Genomic DNA, 26,553 nt, shown 5'->3' on the forward strand with positions numbered 1-26,553 from the left:
AAGACGGCTTCACCATCCAGGTCAACGAGCAGATTTCTTTCTTCTCTGCTTGTATTTAGGTGTTGCTCACGGCACTCTGCGGCTTTGGAGCATTCTCAACGGTATTTTGTGATAGGATTAGTAACTCTTAGGGTAGATTTTCAGCATCAACTGCAAGCTGCCCTGGTTTTTTGCTGAAAGCGAACAAAAAAACCCCAGTTCATAACAGGCACTTCTGGTTTTAATGGGCTTTTACAAAAAGAGCGTGTTCCTTGCCTTCTGTTACTCAATGGAGGCTCACAACGCACATTTTCAGTGCAGGATCTAGGCCAAAGTTAGTAATAGTCTGCCATGGCTGTAAAGCTATTTTAAGAAATTACTAGTTTTTTTAAAAACAATATTGTATTATAGTCCCTTGGGGAAGATTTGTCTTGCACGCTTACAATGCCTGTTATCGCTGTGTTCTAATACCTAACTGGAGCCTTTAGGCACTAAGCTTATTAATAAAGTGATAGAAGGGTTAGTGCCCTTGTGAAATTCCAGGCTAATAGGAACTTTCTCAAGAACAATCTTTTTCTGTACAGTTGTTGATTTAAAGAATCATAAATATTACAACCTCTGTTCTTTTGTTTTTGAAAGCAAAGTTGTGTAAGGCTTACTGGCAGACAGCAAAACGGACTGTGTTACATGAGACCACTCAACATTGTAATGGTTACATGCTGTTCTTTATCATGAAGAAACCTTATGTAGCATTTAAATTTGCAAATGCTTTTTTAGCTTGGAAAAATTCTGTCTCATCCATACCATTTTTGAAAGCACAAGTGGAGAATACACATTTATTGAGACGTAGCATAGATTTCATTCAGTGTTAACCTTGCTGAGAAGGAATGGAATTTTTTCAGTCAAACTCAGCCCTAAACACTTGGAAGTATGCTAGCAGAATTTTAACATTTTTTCAAACTCACTGATCCTGAGAGGTTTTTTTAAAAGTACTGTTTTAAGGAACAAGAAGGTTTACAGTCACATTGAAGCTATCTATCGAATCCTACAGTGAAGGTAGGAAAGGAGTTATTCATAACTTTAGAGGCGAAAAATAAGGGGAGTTTCCTCTCCACTTCCCAATGTATCTGATCCTTTTTTTTTTTCCTTGCTTCATTACAAATAAAGAAACAAAAATCTTAGTCATCTTCCCTGCTTCATGGTCATCTTCAAACATGAAGAAAGTCAAATTTTTATGACAATTTAAAAGCAGATATGATGGTTCCTGCCCTGAGATCTCACAGGTCCAATTGAAAAAAAGCACCTGAGCACCTACAGAGCTCAGTACTGCTTCAGTTGTCACCAGCCAGCACAGCACAACACGTGGTGCTGGTGGGAGCTAACCATTTTCTCAGACTTTGGAAGATCCAACTTCAACATGCTCGTGATATACAAACAACTGAATTTCCCACGTCTTGAGAAGGAGGTATAATCCCAGATTCCCTTGGAAAAAGGGAAGAAAAAAAAGCTGTGGCACTGCAAATTGAAAAGCAGCCAACATTGCACTATGTTTGGGTTCCAAAGCTGTCAGTTTTAGACAAACTGTGTGCCTACAGCTTGGGTGCCTTTGGACACTTACACAGCAGGTAGCATATGATAGGGCATGAGCTTCTTAGCTGGGTTTTGGTGTGTGCAAAAAGAGAATTATGAGTTTATATTGTATATTAAAGCCAAAGAAACTTGGAGAATTTACGTGTCTGTGCTGTTAAATAGAACCGAGTGAGGATTTTTTAAGCTGTAGTTGACCTTGGACCCTTCAATTTCTCTTAAATCTTTTAAATGCCAGCCCAAGGTTATTGCACACATATATTAGAAGGAACACACTTTAGGATCTCTCTCCTTACAGTTTTCTCTCTTGGTTTGGTCAGCAACCAGAATGTGATGTGTGCTGGTCTCCTTTTGCCCAACCAGGAGAACTTAAGAAGCAGCACTTAAGGAGTCCTAGAATGCCAAGTCCTGCTCAGATGAACTTCCTGGCAAACAGAAGCATGACCAGAGATTCACTTGAAACATGAAATATTTTCTAATTTTAATAATTTATTTACAGTTAAATTCCTGCTTTAGTTATTTGATTAAATCATAGAAGCAAAGGATAAATTTTCTTAGATCAGGGAAGTAAGAAAATGACTATACGTGACTATTTTCTTTGTATTTTTATTTCTGTGCATCAAAAGTCTTAAAGATTTTTAGTAGGTCTGTCCCCGTATGCATACACCGTGACCTTACAACAGTACTTGAGAGGGAAATTTTATCCCGTCACTGAGTGTGTATTAAAAAGGAATGTAAATAAATTCAGGAAGATAATCCTAAAATGGTATTAGCCTGAATGAATATGAACAGTATAAAAAGGAATCAGAGGTTAGAGATACAGGTGATTCATTGAACTACAGGTTTATATTACATTTAGATCGTGTTCCCAAGCACAAAACAGCAGCAGCACCTGCTTAGCATCACAGGACATTAGACAGCAATTAAGTGACGAGAATGTGTTATACAATAATAGGAAATATGGGGAGGCAGAATGTAAATAAGTCAATTTGAATTTTGTCAGGATTTCAGAATTGTATGTTAGTATTGGAACAGAGCCATGGAAACTTTAATAACCACAAACAGGTTTTGGTCAGCGCTTTTGTTTTATTTCTTATCCAGAAGTTGGCACTCTATCAGGCCTCTAATTCCTTGAACCTTGACCCTTTATTGACAGTAGTGAAACAATGAATCATTCACCCCATTTCCTCCAGCGTCTGGGTATCCCAACACTGTTACCCCATCATGACCGTATCTCATGCTCCTCATCACATCAGCATAGCACCATGTTATGTCAGTAAGCCTTTGCAACGGAATGATTAAAAAAACAAGCCTAGAAGAAATTTGGCCTAGAAAACGGATAGGCAAAGTAACTGCGAGAAAAACAATGCGGAGGAGGTTTCCACTGGGACACTTGGAATTCTGTGAAAAGACATTATTTGAAAGGTGATAGAGGAAAAAAGCAGAATGGATAAAAATATGCAGTACAACATTCATGTAGAAAGGACCCAATAATTTTTAGCTTCACACATAGTGAACTAATATGTTAGTATTAGTGGTGGGATAGTCCTGGTCCATAAAGAGCTCTCATATGGCCCTGACAATATCAAACCAAAGAAAATAAAACAGTAAAAGCAAAGTTGTTCAGAACTGTTACCAATCAATAGAATTAATTGGATAAAACCAAGTGCAGAAACAGACTCTCAGCAAAACGGTCCTGAACCTATTTAACAGACTGAGTAATCTTTTAAGGAAATGTGGAAACTGAGTTATTCAGAACTGGAGTAATCAGAGCAGGAATTATGTGCCATAGGGAACAACGTTGTGTTAGAAAGAATCCTGACAAAACAGGATTTCCATTTCTGCTATTCTGCATCAGCACAATCGGAAACACCTCTGTGTTGTTTTTATGTTAAGAAATTATGATGTAAGAAACCCTCAAATATCATTGCATTGTTTTCCCTCCACTTACATTTAGCATCATATTCACAGTTATAATTATAGTTTTGTATCTGAAATCCAAATGGGTTTGAACACTTTTGTCCTTGCAGGGTGACAGGTTTCCAAAAAGTCGCGTTGAACTTTTCACTGAAATAAGGAGATCCTTGAAGTTGGAGACCTCTTATAAAAAAAATGTGGCTTTATTTGTTTTGTTGCAGAGCAGAGGCCAGTGCAAAATACTGTTATTGAAACTGAGAATGTAGCTCTGAAGTTATACACAAATAATAAGCTATCAGTGGGGAGTGGAATAATTATCACAAAACTATCAACAGTGAAATAAATAATATTTGGAGGAAAAAACTAGAGTGTTAGCTGTTTGTCAGTGCTGAGCCAAGTTTTTTTCCAATGAATACTTCAGAGTTATTGCCAAATAATATAAACTCCCCTCCCCCCCAAAAAAATCATACCTACATGGGAGTATATGTCAGCCTGAATTTCTGATGAGCACCAAATGCAACTCCAACTGTTACCAAGTCCCTCAGCTGCCTCAGAGAACAGATTGAAATTGTTCAGAAATGCTATCAATGGCACATATTTTTTAACGTTCTAGCCTTCATCTCTTCATGCCGTTTTATTTACTTGCACAGTAGCAGAAGAATAACACTTTTGCATGGTCAGCCAAAGGAGAAGCAGGGGTTTTTTAACTTTGTACCTTCTGAGGTCTCACATGGGGTAAGGTTCATGCTGCAAAACCGCACTGAAAATTGAAACACTGTCCTGCAGAAGGCAGAGCACAAAGTACAGAGGGGACAGCAGCTGCCTTCTGTCCCACAGACCCAGGCATCTAGTCCTGCAGGAATACAGGGCTTTCGGGAGAGCCACCCTCTTTCTCTCCCACATGGTTTTAAGATGCACTGGGAAGACATATTTTTTGGATGTTGATGTACGCATGCCAGTGCTTCTCAGTGTTGTTCATTCCTACGACACATGAGAATTCTGACTGACTTACCAGCATGCTTTACATCAGAGAAAAAAGGAGAGGAAAACGCAGAAAAACCCTAGCACCTTGAAAGCTGAATCAGTTTTTGGTAGGGAGCTATTTCAAGATTTATTTTCCTGTCATACAAAAATGCTTTTTCTCTCTGTCATCTCCCTGCATCGAGAAGGTCAAATGAGTCTTTTCCACACCTTCCTGCATTGTGAAGATCTCTTAATACCCTCATTTGTACTTCTAGAGGTGGCAGGTTAGGTACTCTCTTCATTGCAGAAGAGACATAAAATGGTAAGTGGATGTTTTAAGGTCAGTAAGATGACAAGGGTCATAGACATAAATAGCAAAAGCAACACCTATTTGTGCAGTTTCATTAATGGACTTTAAATACACTTTATAGTAGTTATTAATGGAGTTTGGGTTTGAAGCACGGTCAGAGAATGCCAGAATGATTTCTGTCGGAAGAGAGCTCTGGACCTCACCTGGTCCAAGTCCTCAGTTAAAACAGTGCCAGCTGCAAAAGCGCGTTTGGTTGCTCAGGGCTTGTCCAGTGACATTTTGAATCACTACACAGATGGGTATTTCACAGCCTCTGGGCCCCTCTCCAGTGTTTGGCCATCCTTGCTGCAAAGAATTTTTTTTCCTTAGCTCTTCATATAATTTCCCTCACTGCAGATTGTAACTATTCCCTCTTTTTCTTTAGCTGTGTACCTCTGGAAAAAAAGTCTAGCTGCTATCTACTCTTCAACTACCCATTAGATAATTGAAGACAGCATTAAGTTCTTCCCTTTGCCTCCTCTTCTCCAGGCAGAACAAAACCCTGCTCTCTCCCTCATGTGTCAGGTGCTCTAGCCCCGCAGTGATCTCACTGACACTCCAATGAATTAAAGCCAGTTTATCAATGTCTTTTTTGTATGACTGTACCAACTTCTGACAATATATGAATGGTGCGAAATAAAAGTTGTTATTACTTTATTATTTCCCTTCTTAATCAACTTAATGGCAAGGATATTCAGCAAATTTCTGGGTTGCTTGCTATCATGCATCCAGTGAATTAAAATGACACATTAACCTAGCCTGTATTTCACTGCTTACCATTTTATTCACTTATAGCAGAAAAGGGAAAATAACAATTTATAATCTAAAAGAGAATGATTAAAATAAGAATCTCATTATACAATAAATGCTTAAGATAGATAAATGTTGCGTTGTCTGTTACATTTTGTCCTTGTCACTCAGTTAGGTGGAATCCTATTTGAATGCCAACGGTAGTATTATAGAGATTTCATGCACAGCTCGTGGTTCTAATAACTAACTTGTTTTTAAATGGCCAATTGAAAACATAGGGAAAACAAATTACAGACTAAATGAGAACTTTTATTTATACATGAACAAAGTTTTAAAAAATAAACTATACCATGGCTTGAACTAATTTTGTAGAGGATTTAAGTAGATTTGTATTTTGTGGCCAAGTTAGAAAGTCCATTGATAGAAGTCCTAACATGAAAAGCCAACAAATCCAGTTACCACTAACAGCTGTGCAACAATTCTGCTAGTAGCAATAATCCCTCAGTCCAACTAAATTCTAACACACTTCCATCTTTCTCTAAATTCTTTCCGTCAAAACAAATTTCTGTCCCTGTTGCCTTACAAGCAGAAAAGTCGCATCTATTATTTTCTGTCTGCGTATTCCCATTTTCATTTCGTTTCCCACTTCAAGCCACTTGCAGTTGTGTCAGTCACTATTACATCTTATTTCTTTCAAATTCCTTTGGAGACCTCATGTATTCCTCATACAGGTGGTTTAGAAACCAACCTTCTCTTCTGTCAGGTAGATGCCTTCTTCCCTCTATTTCCAATGTCTTTTAGATTTGTCTGTAATTCTTGAGTTAGCTTTTACACTTTCTATGCTGTCCTGGTTTCAGCTGGGATGTAGTTAACTGTCTTCCTAGTAGCTGGTACAGTGCTATGTTTTGAGTTCAGTATGTGAAGAATGTTGATAACACTGATGTTTTCAGTTGTTGCTCAGTAGTGTTTAGACTACAGTCAAGGATTTTTCAGCTTCTCATGCCCAGCCAGGGCACCTGACCCAAACTGGCCAACAGTGTATTCCATACCATGGGACGTCCCATCTAGTTTAGGAACTGGGAAGTGGGGGGGCAGGGATTCGCCGCTCGGGGACTGGCTGGGTGTCGGTCGGCGGGTGGTGAGCAATTGCCCTGTGCATCATTTGTACATTCCAATCCTTTTATTACTACTGTTGTCATTTTATTAGTGTTATCATTATCATTATTAGTTTCTTCTTTTCTGTTCTATTAAATCGTTCTTATCTCAACCCAGGAGTTTTACTTCTTTTCCTGATTTTCTCCCCCATCCCACTGGATGGGGGGGGAGTGAGTGAGCGGCTGCGTGGTGCTTAGTTGCTGGCTGGGGTTAAACCACGACATATGCATTCTTGGAGAACTGGAGCGTTGCCTTGCTCTCCTCGTGCAAAACCAAGAATAACTCACCCCCTCCATAATACTTTAGTAGCCATCCTGGTTTTTTAAGAAGCATTACGCCCTTCTATATCATTCTTCTTGGTACTTTTAGAAAGGAAAACCTTCAGCATTAAAAGAAATCAAAGTACTATGTAACTACAGTACTATGTAAAGCAACAGCAGCAAATGTCAACCAAAAAAATACTGAAAAGTAGCAGCATTACAGGCACGGAAAATAAAAAGCATATGTACTTGCAAATCTTAATTGTTGTTGAGCATAGCACAGATGATTTACAAAAACATTATCACTTTTAAAGGGCTCCACCTGCATCTGAATCTTATGGTATCAGGACTAGATGCTGAGAAGGTAGCTGTTGCCTTAAAACTCGGAAATGCTAATATCCAAAAAGTCTACTGCGAAAATAATTTCACAAAAAAAAAAAAAAATTCTTCTAAAGCTCTCTAAAATGGTGTGATAAAGATTATTAGAACCAGTGTAAACATCTGTGATTAAACCCCCATAAATATACTATTTGAAGAAGGATAATATTCAGGAAAATAAAATAACTGGCAAAGATCACCAAAATTATTTCTGTTTCTCATTTGTAAAGCTCTGTATCATACAGGTATTAACTAGTATCAGACACTAAACCTACCACAAAACAAGCTGGTGAGGGCTGGTTTTTAAATGAAGACTTCTAGCTCCTGAGAATCACTAGAAAGCTATTATTCTTTATTCTTTTCTTGTAAAATGTACCGTTTTCCCACTCTATTTCCTAACCTCCTTTCTTAATATGCAAGCGCATTTGGAATACTCAATCACACTCCAGAATGGCAGCAATTGGTATGCATAGGGTGTTAATTGAGTCAGGAAACATTCCTTACCAGATGGATATGGATTTTTGTAAATGCATAATGGCCCTTTAAGAAGCTTAATAGAGAAGTATGAAACCTTTTACAAACAGCATTCCAAAGCAAGATTGCCAAAAGCAAGTGCACATAAATAGCTCAGATAATTGGAGCCGTATTCCTGCACCCATCCCCAGCGACAGAGAGGGGCTGCTGACCATGCACCGTGGTTTGTATTAGCTTCCTGGTCTGGGTTGATCCTTAAGTTGCCCTCATCTTCTTTCAAACACCAGAAATTTAGGTTTTGTCCTCTTTGCGAGAGCATTTGTTAGTCGCTGAACATAGCTTCCCACTTTCCACATACGAGTAGATTTTTAAATCCTGCACTTGTAACAGAAGCAGCTAGAGGCTGGTGCAGAGATCCGGGCCCACTGTGCTGTACCCGTGCCTTCTCCAGGCACAGCAAGTCCTGTCCCCAAACTGAAAAAAAAGGGGGAAGAGGAGATAAAATCCAGCAGGGCAGTGGCAATGCACCCCAATTTTACGTTCTTCACTGGGCCAAGGGGCCCAGCTGCTCTCTGATACTACTGAACATTGTAGTGGTAGTTTTGATGAGTCTCCTGTAAAGAGCCATCTACATAATACTGTTCATTATCTGTTTTCTTTATCTACATTTTCAAAAACATGTGTATGGCATATGTTTCTCATCGTTGACTATGACCTTTGTTTATTTATAGTTTAAAAAACTCTGACTACTGCCAGACACTCTTAAAAATAAACATTTTTAATTGTTTTCATGTTTCAGCCTCCCCTCCCCTTTCCACCCAAGTCTGACAGGATGAAACATTGTTTTTGCTTGGGATATAGCTACTTCTGCTGCTAGAAGAAAGAGGACTAGAAGGAAGTTGTATACATATTATCAGAATAGTTTTATATTCAGCAGTCTGGAAACAAAGCAAACTACCATCTCCCAGCCACCTTTAATATAAGTCTTCCCATTCCCAGGCTCTATCTTCAGCTGAGGGGGCAGAAATGAGCACTGACTTGTTGTCCTGCCTTTAGCCCAGTCAAACCTAGTTCCTTCTTCCCAGCAACACAGCCTCAACACAAGAGGCCGTCTTCATTTCCCATATAAACAAATAGCCAGACTGTTCAGTGCAAGGTGGGTTTTTGTTTCCTCAGGCAGAGAAAAGGCCTTCTGCATCCAAAATGAATTGCTTTAACAACTAGAATAAATGATGAGAATGTCACAACTGTGCCATACCCCTTTCCACCTTCTATTCATCATTCGTGGTTTTGTCTTTGGAAACAGACGCTTTTGCTCTCGTTTTTCTTGCATGGGTCTAAGAATCTATTTCCAGTCCTAGGCAAAATGGGTACAAAATACCAGGGAAAAGTTAAAACACAGCTTTTTTCAGTCTTTCTGATCAGCTGGCTTTTGTGGTTCATCACTCAGGTCAGTCTTTTCTGGGAACTGGAATGCCTCCTTGGCACCACGGATTTTACTGAAGTTCACCACTCTAATAGGCATTGCAGAGCCTAAACCTCTTAGACAGTATGCTGCTGAACAGGATAGAAATACATTAGAGGTGCTCCTAAGTGTCCTGCAATATTATCTACAATTCTTGATGTACCTACCAGAAACAGTAAGTACCAGACTTTTTTGATACCTGACATAACCTCCATTTAGAATCATTTAGGTTGGAAAAGACCTTTTAGATCATCGAGTCCAACCATCAACCAACTTTTCTAAGTAGGCTTCTATTTTATTTCTTAGTCAATAGTAATGACGACGTTTTAAAGAAGCCACTAGGCTGCATCGGTTTCCCAGTGTGAATGAGGGTAGACCATACTATGTGTCTCAGTTCTGCTTTCTTCCATTATTCTTCCATTTGCCTTCTTAAAATTAAATCCCCTTAGGCAAAGCCATTCCTTAGTAGGTCTTTGTACACTGCCTGGCACAAGGGTCCCCAAACGGAGTCGGTGCCCTTCAGCAGGTGCGGTTTTTGCAAAGCACTGTAGGAGCAGTATCACATAACGTGCTCTAAAGCTGAAAACAAAAGACTCCAAAGATCTCCCTCATCTTTGAGGATGGGGGGGGAAAGGGACAAAGGATGTAGGTGACCTTCATCCCTGTGAGGGTTCCCAGCTCTTCCTTCTCCTGCCTTGCAACTGCACGGTGAGGTAAAATCTGCCTGGTGAAAGTACCAAGTGAAGGAAAAACAAATATCCAACTGGGATATTTAGAGACAGCCTGTCAGGTAGTGAAGCAGTACAGTCCTGATGGAAAGAGGCTACTAACATGCATCTTTTCTAGAAGATTATTCCCCTTCTTCCCAACAAAGAGGGGGTAAAAATATTCTCAGCCCTTAGTAAAAATGAAGAGTGAGCGAGTGTATGTGTCTGTCTGGGGCAGTGGCGGTGTCCAAAGAAGGGGTGGATGGAAGTTTTGCATTCCTCCTGACATGTCCAGGGAGCAGGTAGAAAACAGGGAGGGAACAGTTAAAGACAAACCAATTACATGTTGTTTCTTTGCCCAGTTTTGTTCTGTTTGGATGATTACTGGTCTGTCTGGGAACACAAATTCCTTCTGAATATATTCATGTATTTCCTTGCTCCTTTTCTGCTATGTTAGGTCCCTTCGTACAAGAGGCTGCAAGTGGAATTTCTGATCTCTTCTCTCCTTCTCTGTCTTTAGCTAGATCTTGACAACAGAACTGAAACCAACCTTCCCTACGGGTAGGAAAGTCAAAGCCCATGGCCTAAATTAGTGATCCATGATTCAGATGTTTGTTCCTCCATCTTACCTCAGCAGGTGGCCATACTGCAGGTGGTACAACGCCAAAGTGCCAGCATGAGCCTTATTCCCACCGGGACAGCAGTGACACAGTGCTGATGGACCCAGCCTTCTGTACGGGGACTGGAAAGGTACAATCACTCCTCAACAGCAAGAGTGACGGAAAATTTGACTGCAGAAATTTCCAGCCTATAGTAGCCTCAGTACCCTTGTGCTAGGGAACTGCTGCTACATTGAGGTAACAGACAAGCTCTGAATTTCCAGAGAAACTGCAAAAATCAGGCACCTCCATCTGCTGGTGCTGCTGTTCACACTTCCTGTCTCAAACACACTGAATGGATGTTCTGGATCACGTACAGCTCATGAACCATGGCCAGCAGCACAGCTGAATGCAGCCTCCTGCTTCCCTATTTGCAGAGGAGTAAAACTCTGCTTTCACCTCCTGACTCTACCATCATTTCAAAAATGATAACTCATAATCCCAATTCATAATCTACAATTACTACTGGGTATTTAGATCTCCCAGGCAAATAAAATATTGCAAAGTTATGGTATAATTTAAATTAGTGACAGTGTTTCCACTGAACTCACATAGCCAGGTTTTCACCCACTAAATCTTGCCAAAATAGCAGAACACTTACTAGTAATCAGGGATTCCACTGATATTCTGACAGCCTGATCTCTTGCATAAGAGAAACTCTAGGAGTTTCCCGAATTATGTCCTAAATAGAAATAAAGTATAAATAACTATTCAGAAAAAAGATATCCAACTTTGATTTTTGGATTTCCAGTAATGGCAAACCTACTGTGGTCTTTACTAAAATCAGCATAAAGGTTAGTTACTGCATTTCTACATAATCTGCACTTCGTCTCTATGAGAATTTGCTTAGCTTCTAACTGCAGACATTTTAATTAATCAATAAGAGAGTTATCTATTGTCCAGACCCTATTCATTATAGACTAGAAAAAAAAATACCCTTAACCTACAGATCATAAAGTAAACGGATTGAACTTCTTGAGTTTTTATATGAAGTTTTACATCCTCTTCTCATTCTTGTGATTCCTGTCTGACCATTCCAACATTTTCCTGTAGGAATCAGGAACCTGATATTCAGGCAGCCGCACACAAGCTGATACTGCTCCTCCTCGAAACCACACATTTCCGCTAACTTTGGTGCAGGTTTGTAGCAAACTGGCTTGAGTGATGAAGCAGATGTTCTAGAAATAAATCTCTCTAACACACAAAAAAAACCCCAAAACCAGAAAGCTTAGACCAAAGTTAGACTATTGGAAAGGCACTTCATTGTGCTTTACTGAACAAGGTAGGCAAATGCTATTTCAGCTCATCCTATCAATACAAATATTGGGTTACATTAAGATATGATGTATTCTGGAAAATTTACGAGGTGGAAGAGGAAAGAAAGAGGCCCAAAAATTGTCCAACTATAAAATAAAGTAAGTTTTCCCTTTTTAACCAAAATCTGATCTTCCCATGATACTTCCCTTGCAGGTAGAATTATATAACTGAAGTAAATAATTAGATGTTCAGACTCTGAGTGTGTGTGTGGCTGGAGGGGGATCTAATATTTGTCAGAAACCTCACAAAATAAAGTAGGGTGTATAATATTCAATTCTCATTAGTTGCAAGCAATTCAAATAGTTACAAACAGCTCTGACTCTTCTTGTAAACAACCTAGAAGTTACACATACTGATTTTTAGAAGCAGGGTAAAAGTTCTCCCACTTTATTTATAGAGGTGGAGAGAGACAAGGATATCCTTTGGACTACTGCAGCTCCAAACTCAGAAAGAGTTTCCTGCTTCCAACTGTGTCACTAGGAAACAGGAAAAGCAAAAAAGAATATTTACCAAAAAAATATTCCTCTAGCTTGTATATATTATATCATACTGCTACTACTACTGGCCATGAGAAAAAAGCTTAACATCTAGTCTTTCTTGACTTTAGGCTATTTATTATCATAGATTTACACTTCTGAAATCATACTTAACAGCAGAGTTCCTTTGTGTTCAGAGCACATTTATAGGCTAGGAATAGCTATTGCCAGAGGAAGTAAGCAAGAGGGTCAGGGGACGAGCAAATCAAAAACAAACCCAAAATAACCCAAGGATGTACTGCTTTGGTAAATATAAACTTGTTTTAGATGCTCTTCTTGTAAAGAGGATGTCTATATTGGATCAATAATAATAATAATAATATATTTATTGAACTTACAGGATTCCATGAGGTATTTGTTTTCATGTGAAACACAGCCCTGAAATCTGTGAAGGTGGCAAGGAAGCTTAATAATGCATTCCCCACCCCCCAATGTGTGTTAATCCTGATTAATCCCAATTTTAATGATATTTTACAGCCTGAATTTTTTAAGTTGTTACCACAACACACAGCAAATCCTTAGCATGGCTGCCAAATTGATCTAATCCTTTATTCCACTTTAAGTAAAAAAAAAAAAATAATAGTAGTAGTATTCAATGTTTTCTTCCATTACAGGAGAGAAACCTCCTAGTTATCTTTTGCTGAAGATGCAGAGCTATATTAAGGCTCATTAGAACAATCACCCACTTGCTTGTTTTTTAGCATAGGTCATGCAGGTGGTATCAAATGGTTTTCAGAAACCATTTCATTATGTCACTTCAAAAGTGACACCTACAGTATAAGTAACCCGGGATGTAGGTGAGCTCAGTTCATACACAGTAGGAAGACAAGTCTTATGATGAGTTGTGTGAACTTGTGGGTTTCTAAAAAAAAGAAAAAAAAAAGACCACAAAAAAAACAAACAAAAAAACCCAAACAAACAAACAAAAAACACACAAACACCCCTCCAAAAAAACCCAACACAACACACAACACACACACAACAAATCAAGCACTACCAAACAACAAAAACCACCAATCCGCCCCAACAATAAACCAAACAGAACCCCCCCCCCAAAAAAAAAACCACAAACCAAAACACCACCACACATAACACAGAAAAAAAACGCCTTACCCACAGAAGAAAAAAGAAAAATCAGAATTATCGTTTGTAGGAAGTCAGGTGCCAGAAAAAAAAAAAAATATATTTTTTGGCTTAGCTGAGGCCTCATCTGGAAGCTTCAGAGAAAGTTTGAAAAAGTCATTACTCAGAAACATGACAGTCAGATGACAGCTTTCTTGTATTTTCAATTTTAGAGACAAGTACACCGCCACTGCAAGAGTGTCAGATAAGCTCATCTCAGTTGGAACTGCTGGACTGAGATTCAGTCACAATTTTACAGCTTTGCTGCAGTCTTCAGTTCCTTCTCTGTTGAGGTGTAACCTTTCACATTTCAAACAGGTATTTGAAGGCATGTTACTACTGTCAATATTTGGACCCAAGTTCATCCCAAGGGTTGATTCTCCAGGCCAGGCTTTCAGTATGGTACGGTAAAGTATGCTCTAAAATAAGCCAAGTGATCCAGCTTTGAATGGAGTAAGTAAACAGTATTTTCTTGTCAGTCCATGCTAGATAAAGAACAAATTTGTTTAACATTTAAAATTATTGGATACCTAAGTAAACTAATGGTTGGCTGTGAATACTGATCATGAATAAGTTCAAATATTGTCATAGGTGATAAAACTTTTAAATGGTTGTACAGCTAAGCTGTGTTACAGTATCAGTCGACCTTAAAAAAATATTAACTTTTTTTAATAATCTCTTCATCTACTCTCCATTTCCCTCCCCCTCAGTCTAAGTACTTGTATATTCCAGCGAATGGTTTAAGCATTAGGAATGTGTTTTGAAGCCAATTTCCTTGCCTTTATTTTCATACTGAAAAAAAAGTCTACCACTTTTAAAGGGTACAACTTCAATGTATTATTTCTCCTCTTTTACAATGGGCATTCTTATGGAAGAACTGGATATCTTATCAAAGCACTGTCCCCCAAAGGAAAACTTTTGTCCAGGTAGCTCCATTACTAACAGTTTCAGTCACACCACCACCCTTACTGCCTAACATTTCAATATTTCATGGTAATGCAGAACATGAATTGAACAAATCTTTGCAGGGGGAGCGTGAAAAAGTATGACATGTTTTCCCACAGGACATTAGAGTCATCTGGTCATTTCTAAAAGTAGAAGAAAGCATGTCCTCTGCTTCTTTTCTTTCCCCCAGCCACTTTTTCCCCTTAATGATAAAGACAGTGGCAATTTTGCTGATATACCACTAGCCTGACATGGGATAAACTCCAGCACAGAGAAATGTCTTCAAGGAGTGTTCGGCTGACAAGGGCAGCACGGCCCTGGTGCGGCACCCTGTGCTTCAGCAGAGTCACACTGAAATGCAGACCGTGCAACAGCACCAGGTTGTCCTCCTGGGGTTTTTGCAGTCTGTTTCCCAACATGAACCAAAATATCCAGCACAGCTAAGAATTTTCTTTAAGTCTACCAAAGGATGTTCAGAATTTAATACACTTTTGCAGAAGGCCATAGGTGTATTTCCCCACACCACTTCAGAACGGATTAAAGCGTAGAGTTTCAAATTAATCCAGCACTCAATGTACAAGTCAATGAAATAAAATAGGAGGTATACATTTAAAAACTTGCATATATTTCCTGAATGTTCCTGAAGTACTTACAGTAGCAGGAATAAAACCATCAAGACTGGTGATTAAGCATTACTTCTCCCTTTTATGTTTTCTGTGATCATTTGGAGGAAAGGGCCCATAGGAAAAATAAAGGCTTTTTCCCTTGAGTCTGCATAACATGAACAATCAGTTTTTACCTTATCTCACATGATTTGAATAAAATTTGTTCTCGTGTTATTTTAAAATAATGACCTTGTGTACAACAGATGTATACCACTCGCAACAGTCATCAGTATAGCAGAGGCTTTGCTGTCAAGTATCAAAATTCCGCAGGCTGGTTATGGAAGTTGGAGACATCTGATGCTCCTGTTTGTAAGAATTTCTACACAGGATTACCCAGGAACTAACTCAGAGAAGCCCAAACAGCCCTAGCACATTTAAGATTAATTCAGCAACTTTGTTAAGTTCTTATCTGTCTCATGTCCCAAGGCAGCCTGGTGTTCTGCTGGTTACCAGAAATTTCTTTTAGAGAACAGGAGGAAAAAGTCTACACCATGAAAGACAGAGAAGCAAATAGAAGTGAGTGCTCGCAAGGCTCTCAATGGGAATTAAAATAAATGCTCCACGTCATTCCACTTACAACAAGGAATAAGAGTCTAGAAGTAAATCAGCCAGAAAAGCTTGTCCTTTGCTTATCTTTTTACTTATTTGCTCTTTCTCACCAAAATGAATGATTTCTTAGTATCTAAATTGCTCTGACGAAAGAAGATATTTATAATACATAGGGTGTTTGTTATAAAACAGGCTTACTGAATACTTAAACATATAAATCATAAATGCACTGTAACTGTGACACATATGGTCTCCCATACTAACACCCAGGTTTCATCAGTACTGCACCAGGTCAGATAAGGCAGATTGCTGCTGTCCCCATCCCCTTTATTTACTAATGCAAACAGTATTAGACAACTTACCCATTTTACTCTACTGGTAAGTAGCTTCATAACTCCTCTAGTCACATACAGATCATCGTCTTAGAGTAGATTACATTAAAACCAGTTATTTTAGAGGATCTAATTTTTTATCTTTTTTTTTTTTTTAAATAGAGTAACCTTTTAAAGAAACTCAAATCATGTTTCTTCCAAAACAGCAGCAAGATCAAAATCTAGCCATTGTGATTTCAGTTCGCATTACCCTTCCCTATTGTATCTACTAGCATTAGGCTTTCTTGAATTTGTGCAGGATGTAAAAAGGGAAAGCCCTGTGGTACCACCTAAAAGTAGTTAACTCTTAGTGTAAGAAAATAAATTTTATTCCAAAAGAAATTTAGGACTGCTGATCAGCTGCAGTTCATGAAGTTGCAGAATAACTGGGAAATCCAAAATGGTCAGACTAAGCTGTCTTCTCCAACTTGTCCCCTACTTTCCATATCACTCACAGGATGTATATGCAATTGTATCAGACCACTGTCCATTTTCCAATCCAGACTATTAACACTAACACAGAAAATATCCTAAACCCAGGAATTGTAACACTCTGTAAATGCACTAGCTTCAGAGAGGTGATACTCTGCTCTGGGATGTTATGATAAAAATACCTCACCAAGAAATAATTGGCCAATTTAGATGTGTGAATTTCCACACTAAACCCTTCTTGAAATAGGTTAAGGCACTTGTTAAAGAAATGTAGGATGAAAGATAGAATTGCTTTGCTTTGTTAATTCTTTGCAGAAAATTACTTTGAGGGACACACATTCAGCTGTTTTACAGTTGAATGTATTAAAGCACCACAGAAGGACTTGAAAGAGCTGCAATCTATCCCTGGCTTACTAGGAAATCTTGCCACATAGCTTCCATATCTATCATTTAGTTCCCCTACAGATCGTTGTGCTTTGCAATTTACTAGCCAAAAGATATCAAAGAGTTATTATTTCGATTACGTACTTCGTGATTTTAATGCTAATCCTTCTTCCAGTTTGCGTGTCAAAGTTCTCATTGATCTCAGCAGAAGCAGGATCAAGACTTCTGGCAACAATTTTGGGAAGCTTAGGATTTTTCTGACGCCGAGCTAAAATTTTCCAGCAGAGTTGAGGTAAGCCAGATCGATGTCAATGTCAATGGGTCTTTCTACATGAGTTGTATGATCGAGGCTAATGTATGGGGGGGGGGGGGGGGGGGGGGGGTGTTTGGATTTGTTTTGGTTTTTAACTCATTGCTCTCTTTCTGTAGAAGATGGACAGATTCACAGATTTTCATTTCTACCAATCCAGTGTCCACCACCTGTAGGGATAGCAACTACTTAAACTACTGTCCTTTAGCTTTTTGAAAACTGCTATTATTATGTTGTCTGCCAGCTAACCCAAACTTATTTTAAAGTGATTTCAGAAACAGGCAAGAGCACTTTATTTTAGCTGTTCCTTCACTTTCTCAGGCTTTATTCCATCACTCAGTAATTGGTTGCAAGACCTGTTGTACAAACTACAATTTGTCCTATACTGCAAAAATGGCATTACATTACTTAATTTTGGTCCAGTGTTTGCATTATATTCTGATGGAAATCCTAGATCATTGGGAAAGGATGTCTGCCTGGATCCACCGCTTTCCTTCTGTGGTATAGTAAAATTGGTCCATTTTGATCCTCCTTGACAAAAACTGCAACTTTCCAAGAAATAAAGCCTACTTATAAATGAGTTCAGTTTGCATTAGTCAGGCAGTAGAAAAATAAAACTTAAAGGTGCAGGTGTAAAATATCTGAAAAATTAGTATAGACTAAAATTAAGAAAACATTATTGGAGCTGTGTCTCTCCTAGGATATGCATCTATCTCCTGGCATTCATTGGTAGCACTACAGATTAGCTGAAGTTCTTAAAGCACTTTGAAATGTTAACAACAGCCAGTTTAATAACTAAGACATAGGTGGGAAATGCAGGGTGGGGAAGAGAAATCCTTCAAAGTACTGTCTGCTCATTCCAGCAGCTCTCCCTGCTCATGACCCATAGATCTTTAAAATGCCTTGTTTAAATATCCTCAAATTTATTAAAAAAAAAAAAAAGTTGTCAGCTGGCCACAGACCACACATTCCAGAACTGAAGTAGAAAGGAATGTGAATGGGTGGGTGGGGGAGAGGAAGGAAATCAGATTTAGTATTGAAAACAAGACTAAACTGAGAAGCAGCTGATGGGCACTCGAGCAGTTGCAGTGTGCAAGACTATTTTTGTTCATAGTACCTCATGTTCAGAAAAATAAGTGGTGAATAGCCATTTACTCTTTTACTTTGAAGGTTTTGGTTTAAATGATGTTATACTGATGAAGTTATGAGACACCAAAGACAAGAAGTAAATTCAGATAAGCTGTAGGCCATCTACAGGTCAAAAAGATGGTTAATATTTCTTTATTCAGAATGAAGTAATATCTCAGGAGATACTGATAGATGAATTCATTTAACCAAAGGCTAAGCAAGTATAGACTCCCAAAGGCAATGAGAATCATAAAAGATCATGAAATAAACCAGTCAGTTTGAAGATGGAGACCGAACATTTGCACTACTGCCAATGTAAAACTATTCCAGGGATTTTTGCATTTGGTGTAAAATTAACAATAGGTATGTCAGAAAAGTGAGCATGCCTAACTGAGCTACATTTACTATTACCTACCTTTACCTTGGGAGAAGAGAGAAGAAAGTAGTCAGGAAGATAAGAGTGTTATTAGCTTTTTAGTCTGATTAGTAGAAATTTATTGTCTAGAAATTCTGCAGATGACATGGACATAAAAATACTTCTTGCTTTCTACCACTGCTTCTTAGAGTCCAAGTCAGGCTTTTCTCCATTGCTGGAAGGATCTCAGTGGCAAGACCCCAGCTGGTCTGTGGCAGAGTCGGAGAAGCCCAAGAGAAAAGGTCTAGAAAGGTATGCAAGAAGCAGCATAGGCAAAGAGCCGGAGCCAGGAAATAGATACATTAGAAGCATGTATTTCTACCAGGACTGTTAGGGTGTTTACTTGGATGACAAAAGAAGGAACTGGGATTATCAGAAGAAATACTACATTTTCTTTTGTGCCAAAGAGCTTAACATGTTTGAAAAGATTTTCTGCTTGTCTTTAAAAAAAAAAGACTTGAGAGATTAAATTGTCACTGTTTGTCCAACATCTGTGTTGGTTCAGCTGGGTCTGGGCCCTCATCCTGGAGTAAGACACACCACTCTGCATTGGGAGTTATCGCACACTTCACTGTAGGAATACAAATAGGGCAGAGTGGGCCAGACATCCTGTGATGGGAATATTTGGTTAAACTACTTTGAGGAGGAAAAGGTGGAAGTATCTTTGGTAAAGTGAGGTGGCAGGGCAGCCCGCTGTCCCCAAAGGAGGGAAGCTCTGGTTGAGGAGGGGAATGCTACTGCTGATCACAGAGTCAGCTCTTTCATGGACATACTTCTCCCTGCTATTCAGCTGGCCAAGGTGTTCTCTCAAGAAGCCAGCCCTTTGATCTGGTCCAAAAACGACCACCAACCTGATCAGCACTGGACTCGTATCTTAGTAACAGGGAAAAAAATATAAGCCTCCTTCCCTGGCTAAACAACAGGTCCCTGGAGGGAAGGCAGTCACACCAATTTGCCCCTGAAATGGTAGTTCTGAGGAAAGGCTGGTCTTCACTAACTACTCTGCGTCTGGGCTTTCTGTATCACCCTTCCTCATCATTGTTTATAGACTGCTCTTCAGAAGCCTTTATAATAGCAACAGCATTATATTAGTACTCTTAAATGCTTCAGAAATGCCACAGTTAATGGAAAGGGAAATTCTTGTTTGTTTTTGCTGGCCCTGTTCCCTTTTGAGGAAAAAAAAAAAATCTTCAACAAGGTTTGAATTTGGAGCAGGTTTACGTGAGCGTCACCACATTCATCATTTGAAGTTCCAAAATATGGCTTTTGCATCTCCCTTCCCTCAAATCTCTAAAACAAATATTTCTGAAAAAGGTTCCTAGCGGAGCCAAAATTTCCCTAATTATGGGAAAAGTAAACTAAAAAAAAGCCCTCCAAAACCAAAAAGGCAGGAGTTGCCTTATTTAACGCTTCATGGATGGTTATAAAATGTTTCACATGGACTCTTGTTTCCCCCTCCTAGAAATCTGTCAAACTTCCTCCCATCAGCAAAGAATCAAATGCAGCGTTTAATTGACCATTATGATATTAAAACCTACATGTAACTTACATCCTGTGGAAAAAAAAAAAAGAGGTGAATCAAACATCACAAATACAGATCTCAGAGCTTATACTCTGCGATCATAGGTACAACAGTAAATACACTTTTCCACTTCTATGTATTTCTTATCATCAAATTTAAAATAAGCATGTTCATCTAAGATAATAGGAAGTTAGTAGCATCAAGCTAAAACAATAGGAAGCAAAATGATACTGAGGCAGCAGAGGAAATATTTTACTCAAGAAAATATTTTGGTTTGCTACTATTTCCTGTATGTTGCTCTACTGTTTTCCTCAAAGATTATTTCGAAAGGTTATTCTACTGTTCCCTCATAAAAGTCTATTAAAAATGGGATTTTTTTTTTAGTCACTCATTTCCTCCTACTATTGGAATTAATATAAAGATTATCAGGTAATAGAATAGATAAAACAGGCTAAATGGGGAAAAAGTAGGAAATAAACTCACAGTTTGAGCTGTGTAGCTCTCTGCCACCATTACACAGCATACCCATTTGTTCACAAATAACCCAAGAGCTTCCTTCAGCCTGGCTTTTTCCTAATAAAATCTCCCTTTGCCGCCAAACCAAACTTCAGCCTAATGCACCTGAGTTTAATTTCCTAAAATGAGGAATACCTTACACCTCTTCTCTATGGCACACAACTGTAGCAGACTCATGCAATAATGTAGGAATGAAGTTAAATAAAGATGTCATTGTTAACAGCAGAGAAGCGTTAGGCTTTGCAGAGTATAAGGAGATAATTATTTAAAACCTTATTTTTATTGCAAGGGTGCAGTACTAGGGTTGTGTGATAACTTACTATCACATGTGTGGCTTTGTACTTTATAATAGGAGCCTTATGCATGTATGCTCCTTATTTACCTGCAGAATATGTCTATTCTTTTAGAAAGTCCTCTTGCCCTTTGTTTACATAACTTTAAAATGCTTCTACTTTCTCTCATAGCTATAACATATTTAATTGTAAAATTATACAGTCTAAACCTACCTCTAATTGACTGTAATACTAGATTTTAGCTAGCTTAATAGAAAACAAAATTGAAACTACTTAGACCTGATATGCTTTGATGATGAAATGTGTCTAGCTGGATCAATAAATCCAGAAAATAAGCTAACATAAACACAGAACATTCTATGTAATATATTGTAAGAGCTAATAAGAGAAAAAAAAAAAAAAAACACCACAGTAAAAAGAGTAGCTATTATGCTTAAGTAGATAAAACTTCTGAATTTCTAAGTGTTCCCTAAGCAAAAGCCTTAAGGAGGCAACACAGTATACCTAAGAAATCTTATGATAGATGTTTCATTGAAAGAAGGATCAAACATCACATATCCAGCTATGTCTTCACTTTCTAATTGTCCAATTTCATCATATGGTCCATGAGTCCAGTAGCTCTTAACTCATTAGTATCATTAATGCTTATTTGGTGTCTGCAGTTTTCCTTTCACCTGCATTGCTTTGTGCGTGAGCCCTCTTGTAATTGAAACCAGTCAGCCTCCCATGTGGGCTGAAGGAATTCAAAGCTGAGAGTTTTCAAAGTAGTCTAAGGGATTTAATTTCAATAACCAATATGCATCTAAATCCCCCGGAGTGTTTTGAATAGTCTCAGCTCAAAATCCAAGCATGCTCAACCTCAGGTGAATCTATTAATTACATTGGCCTGTTTGCTTAAGAAAGGGGTATTCAGTTTATTACAAATAAATACCTTCTCAAGATTTTCCCCTTGCGATTCTTTTCCATTTTAATTTTGATACTGGGTCTTTGTGTGGATCAGATATTCAGAAGTTTCTAGAACATTAAACTTGAAATAAGTTAAGTTTAGATGGCAACTCTGATTCCCTAAAATGGTTACTAAAGCTGTATAGAATTACTTCTAGTTTTAATATCATCTATTTCGTTTAGTTCTCTACAATTCAAGCTAAAGACAAGGTTAAAAGACAGCGCTGTAGGTTCAGCTGTTATCTTAGCTGTGATCATTTCTTCTGCTCAAGAAATGTAAGCAAATGTCACCGTTTCCTCTCCAAAGTGAATGTAACTGCTATGGAGATTACTGTTCAGTACACTGCATATCTCTTCTGTAATCTGTACATTAAAGCAAAATCTAGAAAGTGTTACATAAAAATTTTCCAGTAGCAGCTGAATGCATATTAGATGCTGTTAAATGTCAGTTGGCAATATAATGTGCATTCTACTGCATGAGTGATCACCGGAGGCGATGCCTTTCACCATCAATCTGAAAATGGTTATGGTGATAAGATAAAGCTAATACTTACACGTGTGTGTCTGGAGACAGAGCTCCCTTTTATTTACATGGGGAAACAAATGATCTCAGAGCATATGTGTATTTCAGAAAAGCAAAGAGAGGAATCTCTTTTCCAGTCCTTGCAGTGAGACTGGGTTTGTTCACACTAAGTAGTAAATGACCCTACAACACATGCCAGTGAAATCACGTTTATTTTTAATTCAGTAAAAAAGGAGGTACTTGTCTTTCAGAATGCAGATATTCAGATATTTTTTTGCAGTATGTTCTGATTGCAGACAGAGACTGGAATGGGTAAGTTATCTAGGGAGTATGGAAGATGAAATGTCCTTTAAAGTGTAAGTTAAGTACCACAGAGGTTAGGAGAGCATGTAATTGTAATGACTCACAGCTATTGCTTGTGATAACTCCACAGTGCCATTAAATGAAGAGAAAAAAAAGCTGACGCTATTACAGCTTATCTTGAGAGGATGAAAATGCATATGTTCAGGTTGCTGTTATTATTACCGTAACTATCACCATATGGTTGAGTAGGTATAACCATTTTGTGCTAATCGTTGTACAAAACACACACCAAAAAATCTTTAACCAAAGCGCAACAGTCTTAAGTAGAAGAAAAAGAGACAAACAAAAGAGTTAAAGGCAGCAAAGCAGAAAGACATAAAGTACAAGGATGACAAGACAACTCAGCACTATAAGGTGGCTGTTTCAGGACACCAACAGCATAATTATTTTCAAGTACCTAATTTTTTATAAGACAAGCAGCCAATGACTTGTCACTTACAGTACTTTATGGTAGAAATGGAGATGCATAAGCCTCTTTTGAGACCTCCTCTAGAACTTGAGAAAGTTTCTTGTCACCAGTGTTTAAGATTATCCTGAGGATAATCAAGGGAAAAAGATCCCATTTCATGAGAATAGATTAAAAGATTTAGGTCTTTGTTTGTTTTGCCTAATAAAATGTGGAGGATAGTATTGCTGTCTATAAATACATCGTGGGTAAACACTAGTAGAGAGGGGAGGCTTTTGCAATATTGGATGCTGTTAGTATAGGAATAAATAGTTGCAGTGTTGGTTGGCAGTCTGTAGTCATGAGTAAAGAAAACTTCTGGAACAGCTTCCCAAAAGGTTAGTTGGAGCCTGAACTAATTATTTTTAAGACTGCATTCAATCCATTTTATATAACATGTCTTCTATAGCAGTTTGGTTGCCTATATTTAATAACCCAAAGAAAAGTGCCTTCCCTTCACTTTTTTGTGGTTTGATTATTGGCCTAAATTTTAGTCGGCTGAAATTGGGTGAAATGAAGTTCCTACAACCTTCTTTATATATACACAGTTATATCATCATATCAACAGTAGGAAAACTATACTGTAATTAGACATGAGCAGGCATCAACCACTAAAATCAGTGGGGCTCCATGGGATGTAAATATCTGCTTACATGGATTAAAGTGTCATGCAGTATTACAGATTACAGTCTCTGACATGTTTAAAGGGAAAAAAAAAATCTTACAGTATATCCTGCACTTCCATGGAATTAGTGAGGTTAATGTTAGGCTTCCACAGACAGTAAGTAATTCATCATTTTTCCTAGTGAATGAACGAGATGTATATGATTAATGAAGCTTACAGATGACCTGCGATGCATGTTACATAACACAAGGTCTGGTACATTCCCAGTGATTGGCAAAATCAATCATTTTACTTATGCTTCATTACTGCTAATAGTTTTATAGCCACCTTGAAAAAATTATGAAGTACTAAGGGATAACTTTTCAGCTTGATAGAATGGTTTAATAATTTAAGAATAAATATTTAGCCATGCCCTCCAAGCTGTAGTGATTATCCTTTAATCCATTTATTTGTGTGTTTTCTCTGCCATATAATTTATATGCCTCAGGTTTTATACTTTCTCCTAACTTTCTAGGAGCCTATAAACCATGAATAAGAATGGCATTTCAGGAACCACACTGCATACCTTTACCATGAAAAAGTTTATTTAAAACAAATTCTAAAAAAAAAAAAAAAATCAGTTACCTAAACTGATTTTTTTAGCTTTTTGTTCTGCTTAGATATGTTAGTTTCTGATTGTATGAATAACAGCAGGCATCTAATAAACAAAGCAGAAGCATAACAATGTAGTAGATATTTCTTCCCAAGTTTCCAACAGTACAGAAGTAATCCTGTACTTTCTAACCACTTGAAATATGGTTTTCACTAAAATCCATTATTATTCCATCAAAATATTCATGACTGAGATCAAAAAACTATTATACTTTTTCAGATATGAGAGATTATTCAGATCAAAGCAAATTATTTGCTTCCAGGAGGTTGTTATATTTTGTTCTATTTTTTTGTTTGTTTTAAGTCTGTATTCTATTCATGCCCACATAGAGACAGTAAATTTCATTTCACTTACCAAGAACCCTTGCTCATTTATACTGAAGCAACTAGGAGTTTTTCTTATGACTCTAGGAGAAAAACAAAGTCACTACAGGGAAAAAAGAAAATAAGAAAAAATAGTACCTGGAGTGGAAGGGGATATTTTGAAGAAAACACTGGATGATTCATTGGTGGTGTTCACTGCTTAATGTTCATTTCTGCAATGGAGACTGGCTCCCTCCATCACTCACTGACTTAAATGGTTTCATTAGTTTGACATTTATGACACTGCGGCATTCGAAAGGCATGTTTTGATGCTGAACTCTCAACTCCACATAATCACAATGACCCAAATGGCATCAGAGTTGACAGCTTATCCCCCTTGTCTCGTGTGTTGCAAGGCCTCCGTGAGTAGATTTTCGAGTTGATAAACCTAGCTGTCTTTTATGATTACTTATTTTTCCTTATTTTACTGTTGATTCATGTCTGAAATTTCTCCATGTGTTTCTCTACCAGACTGATTCAAATTAAAAAAAAAAGCAGTTTAGGTATCTGGGACATCCACAAAAACATTATAAGTTTTTGTTTAGTACTGTTTTCCCCTTCTTAACCTCAGTTTATTAGATATTTTTGTGATGTTTCGGGTCAATTCTGTTGTGTATTATGGCTGAGGGCATTCATTAAGTCCAGAAGATGACCTTTAATTTAAACATTGAATAATGTGTCTTTAGGATTCCTCTCTGCAGGTACCCTCTCTTGACAGAGGTATTTTATTTCTGCATAGATTTTGTTAATCACTTTTTCATTTGGATGTTTACTTTTCAGACTGAAGTTCAGTAGAGGGAAGTTTGTTTGAGAGAGGACGTGGTTCAGCCTGAGTAATAAACTGAACACCAAATGGACGCTTCGTCCCTCTGAATTTTGGATTTAAAAGGTACAGCATACAATTGATGGGATTACTGACTAAGTGCAACAAGCCACAAAGAATGGCTCACACAAAACCTTGGCTTTTAAGTTTATATTACCTCAGTGTTTTTATAGAGGATGCCAACTTTTCTTCTATGCTTTTCTTACGTATCTTTTTGTCCAAACCCTCTTACCTGGTTAACATGCCTGTGACGTCTGGTATAATGCTGTATCAGTCAGACAGCATCTTCACACTGGTTCTCCAGCTGAATGTAATGCAGTTGAACATAGTTGAATGTAATGGAGAGAAAGAAAAAGAAGAAAAAGTTAAGAGTTAAATAATGTATGAAGAACCCCTCCTTGAAAGATTTCTGAAATGATCTTGTAACAATATTCTCAAGGAATTTGTGACATAACGGGTAGGCAATTGGTTCTTACCCTGTCTGACCTATACAGTTTATTAGCTTAACGCTGTGCTTTGCTGACATTTTTTAAAAACTCGGTGAGAAACTGCCATGAAAATTCTCACCATTAGCAAGTGAGAAGTTGGAGGGGTGTCAATAGCAAACAGGCTTCCAGAGGCCACTTGTGTCTCCTGATCTCTGATAAACAGCCTGCAGCCAGCTCCT

General features: G+C 38.0%; 1 protein-coding gene across 1 annotated transcript in view; it reads right to left on the reverse strand.

Moving 5' to 3' along the window:
- Window positions 1-25,181, reverse strand: part of LOC104318002 (adhesion G protein-coupled receptor A3) — a 316,671-nt gene extending 291,490 nt beyond the window's left edge. The window contains exon 1 of the mRNA XM_069796696.1: window positions 25,163-25,181. The gene's annotated coding sequence lies outside the window, so the exon portion shown is untranslated. The remainder of the gene's footprint in view (window positions 1-25,162) is intronic.
- Window positions 25,182-26,553: the final 1,372 nt, after the last annotated feature.

The sequence above is a fragment of the Haliaeetus albicilla genome, chromosome 11, assembly GCF_947461875.1.
Source record: "Haliaeetus albicilla chromosome 11, bHalAlb1.1, whole genome shotgun sequence".
NCBI classification, from domain to species: domain Eukaryota; kingdom Metazoa; phylum Chordata; class Aves; order Accipitriformes; family Accipitridae; genus Haliaeetus; species Haliaeetus albicilla.